The 7,972-nt window shown below is 36.3% G+C and overlaps 1 pseudogene; it reads left to right on the top strand.

Annotated features, from left to right (window-relative positions):
- LOC122064967 overlaps window positions 1-7,972 on the top strand; it is a 13,484-nt pseudogene extending 5,512 nt beyond the window's left edge.

Here is a 7,972-nt window from a genome sequence, read left to right as displayed (position 1 = left end):
AAAAAAAAAAAAAACAAAAAAAAAAACAAAACGTCATATATCAAACCCACGGTACCCACTACTGAAATGGTTTTTTTTTTCATCTTCTTCTCCCCCAAATTTCCGCCTCCTTCCCATCTTTTTTCTCCACCTAATTCTTCTGTAACAATCGTATGAATCTACTTTTTGTTTCATTTCTTTCTCATAACTTCATTAGTTCATCCTAAGATAGGGGAGATATCAAGCCTTGATGGATAATTTGAGGTTCCGGGGGACCAGGACAGATTCATATCGCCGTATCGATTAATCTTCTTTTATATTGTTGCTTTAATTTTGAAAAATTAGTGCGTCTCAGTGCAATATGGGTCTTGTGAATCCAGGCACAAGGATAGTGAAAATTTTTTGTGGCCAATTTATTTATTTGTTTTATTGTAGTTGTAATCTTGTTTTCACTGTTTTGGGGCCTAATCTATTTCATGAGTAGAAATTGGATTACAATAACCATTGCTTCCATCGCTCAATGACAATTTTTTCATAGTTTTTTACTTTATTGTATAAAGTAATTTTCTCTTTCTAAGTATACAAATCAAGTTGATAACTTGATAAATAAAAATATATACAATAAACTATAACAATAATATCCGAATTTTTTGCCCGACTTTTATTTTTTTTAATCGAATAATTCTCGAATCCGAATCCGACTCCGACTCTGATTTTTATTTTGTTCGCTTTTTTGACTGCTTTTTTGACCGAATCCTTAAATTAACCAATCGAATTATTTCGAATAATTCTCCGCCCGAATAATTCCCGAATCCGAATTTACTAACTATGGTTGCTGCGGGCCTCACCAAGTCACCTTTTGGGTACTTGTTCATCAATGCCAACACCCAGTTATGATTGTAGGTGAAGTTGGTGATGAGGTAAATGGCTTAAGCAACCCTTCTTTCTAGTTTTTGAGACTATCAAGTGCAATGTAATTCGTTCCAAAATTGTGTTGCTGCGGGCCTCACCAAGTCACCTTTTGGGTACTTCTTCATCAATGCCAACACCCAGTTATGATTGTAGGTGAAGTTGGTGATCATCTTGGTATCATAAACCACCTTATGCACTTTGGGCATTTCACCAATGCCTTTGAACATCAAATTAATACAGTGGGCTACACAAGTTTTTCAATATAGGGTGTGGTACTTCAAAATACGCAAAATACCGCCCTTTTTTAAATTTGCAGCATTATCGGTCACTATCTAGAAAACATTATCTGGTCCTATCTCATCCACAACTCAATCTATTAATTTGAACATGTACATTGCGTCCTTGATATCTTCAGATGCGTTGAAAGACTTATGGAAGATTATTTTTCTATTGTAGTATACGAGGAAGTTAATAATGGACATCCTCGTCGGTCTACTCCACCGATCACCATAGTTGTCAACTATGATTCCACCACACCATGCCTAGGCGTCACATTGACAACTTTTAAGTGGCCTAAATATGGAGTAACCATAGCCTTGAAGTATGAATATTTAGCTTTGTGTGGTGGAATCCTAAAAATGTGGAACCAGCTGGAGATTGCTTTCCCAATCTTTTTGTTCTATGTCTTAGGTTGAAAGCCCTCTTCAATCTTTTGTTGCCCTTCATCCTTCTCTCTCTAGGGTGCATGACTCGTGTCTTTAATATTTGGGCTCCTTTTCCCCTTATTCTTACCACTCTTTATAAAATTTTCAAACATGCCCTTCACACTGGCTGCTCTACTAACTACTAAGGCCAACAAAAGCCTTGACCTTGCCTTTGTCTACACTTGGACAACATGAGGAGCCAACACCTTGCTCAACAATAACCGGGCCACCATGTGCTGGTCTTACAGATTGACTTCTTCTCAACTTCTCATCTCTCCATTCTTTTTTTCTTGCTTCCTTTCTTAACACATGCATCGCTTGTGCAAATTGTTGATCTTTATCCTTTGCCTCCATATCGGATCCTTGGTAATCCTCAGGATCCCTTAGATTGTCAACCAACCTATCCTCATCTTCAACAGCTTGTTTCGCTTTATCTCTACTTCCCCTCAAGTCGGTCACTTTATACACTTGGCAACATTAGAAAACCCTCTTTCCAGGTGTTGTTTATGTTTGGTAATTTCACTCCCAAGGTGGATGGCATCATAGTAGTTGCACTTTGTCCACAATCATTTATTATTCACTTTCTTAGCTAAACCCCATTCAATACCCTAGTTCGTCCTCTAGGCGCCATCTTCCTAAGAAGGTACATAATGAAACATAACATAAGTATGTCAATATCAATGTCTATGATGCACTTTAATAGTTAGCAAAGCATGGTGCACTAATTTAAAACCATTTAGTTGATAAACTACTATTTTTTAGAAATATTTTTTTGACATAACGTAGAAAAATGATAAAACATAACATAACTACATAAGTATATCAATATCAATGTGTATGGTGCACTTTAATCATTATCAAAACAAATTGAACTAATTTAAGATCATTTAGTTAATAAACTACTATTTTTTAAGAAAATAAAATTTGACATAATGTAGGAAAATGATAAAAAGCGGTTCAATAAAAAAAGATCATGACTTGGTGATGGATTTAGTAAATTATAGTTTTTTTTTTCTTACTACAATGAGCTGATTTTTCTAAATTTTTTTTTGGTGTGTTTTTCCTAATTGTTAATAATTTTTGTGGAATTATAGAAAAATAAAAAATACACACTTTCGAGAAAAATCAAAATTTTTTTTTTTTTGGAAGTCGTAGATTTGTTATTTGTATTCAACATATAAAATATTCACACATTTTGGATTAGCAATGTGTAATAGATCTAAGAAAATTAGAAAAGCTTTGAAACTCTCACTCTTTTGGGAAAAAAGTTTGAATCTAAGTTCAAATCATGATTTTCTTTTGATTCATGGTCACAATGTGCATTTAGATCATAAATACATGTTATAGAAATAAAAAACATGGATTATAAGCAAGATTTGAAAAAAAAAGAGAAGGGTTATAGCAAGAACTTACCCAAAAAAGTGATATGCCCTTCAAAAAAATTGAGTTGAGGGCTTTGAGGCTTTGAATCCTTGCTTTAATCCTTGGTTGAATCCTTGCTCCTTGGTTGTTTATGGCCAATATATGGATTCCTAATCTTAATTTTCACTTTTGTTAGAGAGAAAATAGCTAGCAGTAACTTTGGAACAAAAACCCCTCTCCAAAAGTCGTGTTTTGTTGAGAGAGTTTTTTGCCCTTATATGACCGTATCGTACTGTGTCGGTACCTATACCGATACTCTATGATACTTTATGGAAAATATAAAGTCATGGGGAAATGTTGTTTCGGTATGTATCGCTACGTTTTGGTATATATCGGCATAGTTGTCAAGGCGCTGCCTTGGCGTCCAGGCGGTTTACTTGAGTCCTAGGCAACCGCAGCCTTATTGCACTGTGTGTCACCTTATATTTTTTGATTTATTTATGGCCAAATATCATTTAAGTAAATGAATTATATATACTTAAGATATTATTCATAAATAAACAAATACCCCCTATTTGAATACAATAAAAATAGTTTAAAAATAAAATTTGAAAAGGATAAAAAAGCCAACCCCCTAATCCAAAAACAAAAATTGGATTTTTGGTTACAAGGGCAATTTTTAACTTTCAAATGTTGGGGTTTTTTCTCAATTCTGAAAATTTTATAAATCTTATCATGGCAAAACATTGCTAAAAACCAAAAGTTTGGTAAAATAATAATTTTTTTTATTTTTATTCATTTATTTATTTATTATGTTTTAAAATTTTTTTCATTTAGACGATTTTAACAGTATTTGTGCACTTTAAAATAAGTTTGAATGGAACATAACTTTGTCATTACAACTCAAATAAGTAATATTGACTTGTGGGAAAGGTGGTTTTGTGCTATACCTTATACAGAAAGTCTCATGAAAAATAAAATCAGTTGACCAATAAAACTTATAACAAGAGCATTTCTTTATCACTTAATGTGACTTGGTGTTGATCTTTGATTTTTTTTTTTTTTTTGGATCTTTGATGATTGGATGTGGCTTAATGTTGATTTTTGATGATACAAGGTATATATAGCATACTAAATAATGTTAGAAAAGAGTGAAAATAATAAATAACACTTGGTCGCCTTGTTTACCTTTAAGGCAGGCGCCTTGTTGCCTAAACGCTTAGGCAACCCTCCAATGCCTTGGTTCACCTTGGCACCGTGACAACTGTGTATCGGTATGTATCGTATGATATGGTACGATACAAAAGAATTTTAAAATTTTCATTTTCCATATCGGCAATATTGTATCGATAATGACTGATACCGATACGGTATGATACACACCGATACTTTAAACCTTGGCCATAACCAAAGCTTATATCGTGACATCAATTGTATGTCACTTCTTCAACTCCTGTCCATGCTAACAATATGCATTAATTTCAGTGTATTCTGCCATGGATCTAACCTCTGGCCGTGAGGTGTCTTGTCCTAGTGTATTCAGCTGATCTCGAAGGGGATTCATGAAAGATTGTGGAAGATACTTTCCCTTTAGATTGCCTTCATCTCACGCCAAGTAGTAGGGGGCATGCCTCGATCTTGCATCCTTTGTTGTAGTCTCTACCACTGTCTTGCTTGCCCAACTAATGCAGTCAAACGTCCTCTGTTGTAGTCTCCACTACTGTCTTGCTTCCTCAACTAATTTAGTTTTGACTAGTTTCATATTCTGTGTCTCAATCATTTTGTACCAGTCAAAGTAATCGTCAATAGCATTCAACCAATCAAGGAATATATGTGGATTAAGCTTTATCTTCTTTGAGTCATCATTGCGACTAAGAGGAAACCAGTATTGTTGTCAAAGTAGGACCTCACGTGATCTTCAAGTGATACTGGTGATGCCTGTGGTGTGGGAGCTCTAGCGTTCTGCCAAGGAACCAGTGTGTACTCTGAGAAGTGGCTAGTGCTGCAAATTGCTAAGCTACTACGATCTTCTGAAGTCTGTTGAGGTTATGACAAAGCATCCACATGTTGCTTCAAAGAAAACATACGATTGGATAAGCTTCTGATCAAATCAGCAAGTTGTTTCTTGGATACTTTCTCTTTTCCATAACCAGGTGAATTAGAGCATAAAGTAGCCATGGCTCTGATACCAAAATAGTGGAGTCTAAAGCTCTAACAATAGATTTCAGAATTCCAACGCAAGGTAGGGTTGCAGTTATCAAAAGAAACGAGAATTTAGATAACACTGATATGTCACCATCTACCAAAACTGATCTGTCTGCAAATCACGTCGAGTAGACCTTTCAATCAGTGTAAATTAACCCTAAAGTTTGGTGATGATCCAACATTCATGGAAAACCGTGGGGTAGTTTCAACTATGATATATTGATATCAATCAATCAACAGATCAGAGGAGGACTGAAGTCTGGTTGAACAACTCATTTAGTATGGAAGAACTCCTCCAAGTCTCAGGTAAATTCTAAGGGTTGGATGTCCCTGGATGATGATCTCTATTTGCGACAAAATACATCCAAAACAGGGGAGTTGCAGGTTGTGTTAACAGATATATAATTAATAGCAATCTGAAACTAATTGTTCCTTACCTCTTGCAATATTCAGTAATATTAAACCTTTAGTAACTCAACAGAAATTAAGGGAAGAAACTAACTTAGCAGGGCTGTACTTGTCACCTTAGGGAAGAAGAAGAAGAAGGAAGGGAAGGGGATTTGATCAGATTTTCCACCTTGATCAGATTCCCTCCAGTTGATCTCAGAGTCCCACTGAGGTGCCATGTCTCTCACAGTAGCTGAATCTGTTTCTCACAGCTCCATATAGCAAAAGCCAATATCTTTATTATTCATAAAAATCATGGGGGGAGACCTTAGGTTCTTACAAATATATAGACTTGAGATAGAGTTGAGTAATAATCTCAAACTCTAAGGAAACTCTCCAACCAGTGGGAGTGTTCGAAAGCTACAAGTAACTTTTCTAGTTGAACAACTATTACAAGTAGATAAGATAGGGTTCTATTCTAATGGGAGTCTAAAAACAACTAAGTTATTAAAAGATAAACAAACAAATAAAAACACCTAAAAACGTGCCCCACGATTCTGGTTTGAGTGACCAGAAAACACGTGCCTAACCTAAGGTCAGTTAAACTGCAAGGTTCCAAAAAGGGGAACCGCAGGCTATTCTGGTGGCCCAGTTCCCTTCTTCCTTTGACTATAGGTTTTCTGAAATGTATCTGCTTAAAATTTTCTTCAAATCTTAAGTAAGTTGGATTTGTAGTATTTGAGGGCATAGGCCAAAAATTAATCTTTTGAATTTATTATTGTGGGAAATTGAGTGCTGGATTCAGAATAATTGAACTGAATTGAGAACTGATTTGTCTTTATTCTGTTGTTAGGGATTCCGGAAGATTGACATGGAGAAATGGGAGTTTGCTAATGAAGATTTTGTGAAGGATCATAAGCATCTTCTTAAGAATATTCATCGCAAGAAACCTATTCATAGCCACAGTCATCCTCAAGGCTCTGGAGGGGATGCCGAAAGAGCGGCAATGGAGGAAGAGATTGAGAAGCTGTCACAAGAGAAGACTGCTCTTTGGGGTAATCTTTGCAGATCTAGACAGCAGCAATCTGGGATGAGGGTTCAGTTGGAAGATGTGGGGAGAAGGGTACAGGATATGGAGCAGAGACAGCTCAGGATGATGACCTACTTAGAAAAGGCAGTGAAAAATCCAAATTTTGTGGAACATCTTGTTCGAATGGCCGGATCGTCTGTGGACTTCTCTGCAGTAAACAAGAAAAGAAGATTACCTAATGTTGAGTGCTGTGAAGAAGTTCCAGATAATTCCCTTTTTGACAACCACAGCAATAGTTCCAAACCTGAGATTGGCCATACATTCCACCATGATTTCTTTGATAAATTGACACTTGAACTGTCACCAGCTGTTTCAGATAGTAACATGGTTTATCCAAGTGCACAGAGCTCCAATGAAGATGAGAAGAGTTCACAGAGGAGAACGTCAGCAGGAGAAGTAAGAGCTATCCATGTTAGAATGGAAGGTCTTTCATTTACTTCTGAAACATTAGACCTTTCAGACGCTGGAACATCTTTTGCACTGAAAAAGGATGCAACTTTGTCAAGACAAGTGAGAGAAAATGATAACTCAGGGTTGCTTTGCTTGCAGGATAGTTTGAATTCTGCTGAAGAAGGTGATGGTCCCATCTCCTGCCATTTAAATCTAACACTTGCTTCTTGTGCATTGCAATTGGACAGACATCATTATTCATCTAGAATTTCCCAGTTAGGTCCTGAAATTGGCAATTCAACTGATTTGAGGTTTAGCGCCAATGGTAAAGAAGCTGATCTTATAGTTGCTACAAAGACCAGAAGTATTAATAATGGTGATACACCCAAGCCATCTTCTTTTGAGGTCCCATCTAATAATCAAGGGCCTTCAGCAACTCGGGGCCGGGTGAATGATGTATTCTGGGAACAGTTCCTGACTGAAAGGCAGGCTATTTAGATACTGTGGAGGCAAGTTCGAGTTTTAGAGTAAACCCATATGACGATCAAGAAGAGAGAGTGTCTGGACATGGCAAATCATGGGGAAATAGAAGAGATATGGAGCAGCTCATTCTCTGAACTCTCTTGTATGTCGAAGTTCAGTGACTGGCTTCATAAAACTGCTTGCGGGATCATGCCACCGTGTAAGATTTCACATCTAGCTTGCTATCTAATACTGGAAGTTATGAATTCGTTCATCATGTACAGTTTGATATGCTTCCATTTGTCATTATGTGAGTTTTTGGAGGGGAAAGATTCCAAATTCCTGAATTAATGCAGCATCAGTACATATGATAAACGAAGGATGATTCATTTGTGTTGCAGCTACTGTTTTCAAATAATTATGTTCCCATGCAGATGAATGTCACATTTAACAATTTATTATAGCAATCCCATTTTCGTCA

Source organism: Macadamia integrifolia, unplaced genomic scaffold (assembly GCF_013358625.1).
Source record: "Macadamia integrifolia cultivar HAES 741 unplaced genomic scaffold, SCU_Mint_v3 scaffold1841, whole genome shotgun sequence".
Classification (NCBI taxonomy): Eukaryota; Viridiplantae; Streptophyta; class Magnoliopsida; order Proteales; family Proteaceae; genus Macadamia; species Macadamia integrifolia.
This window is presented reverse-complemented; position numbering and strand designations above follow the sequence as displayed.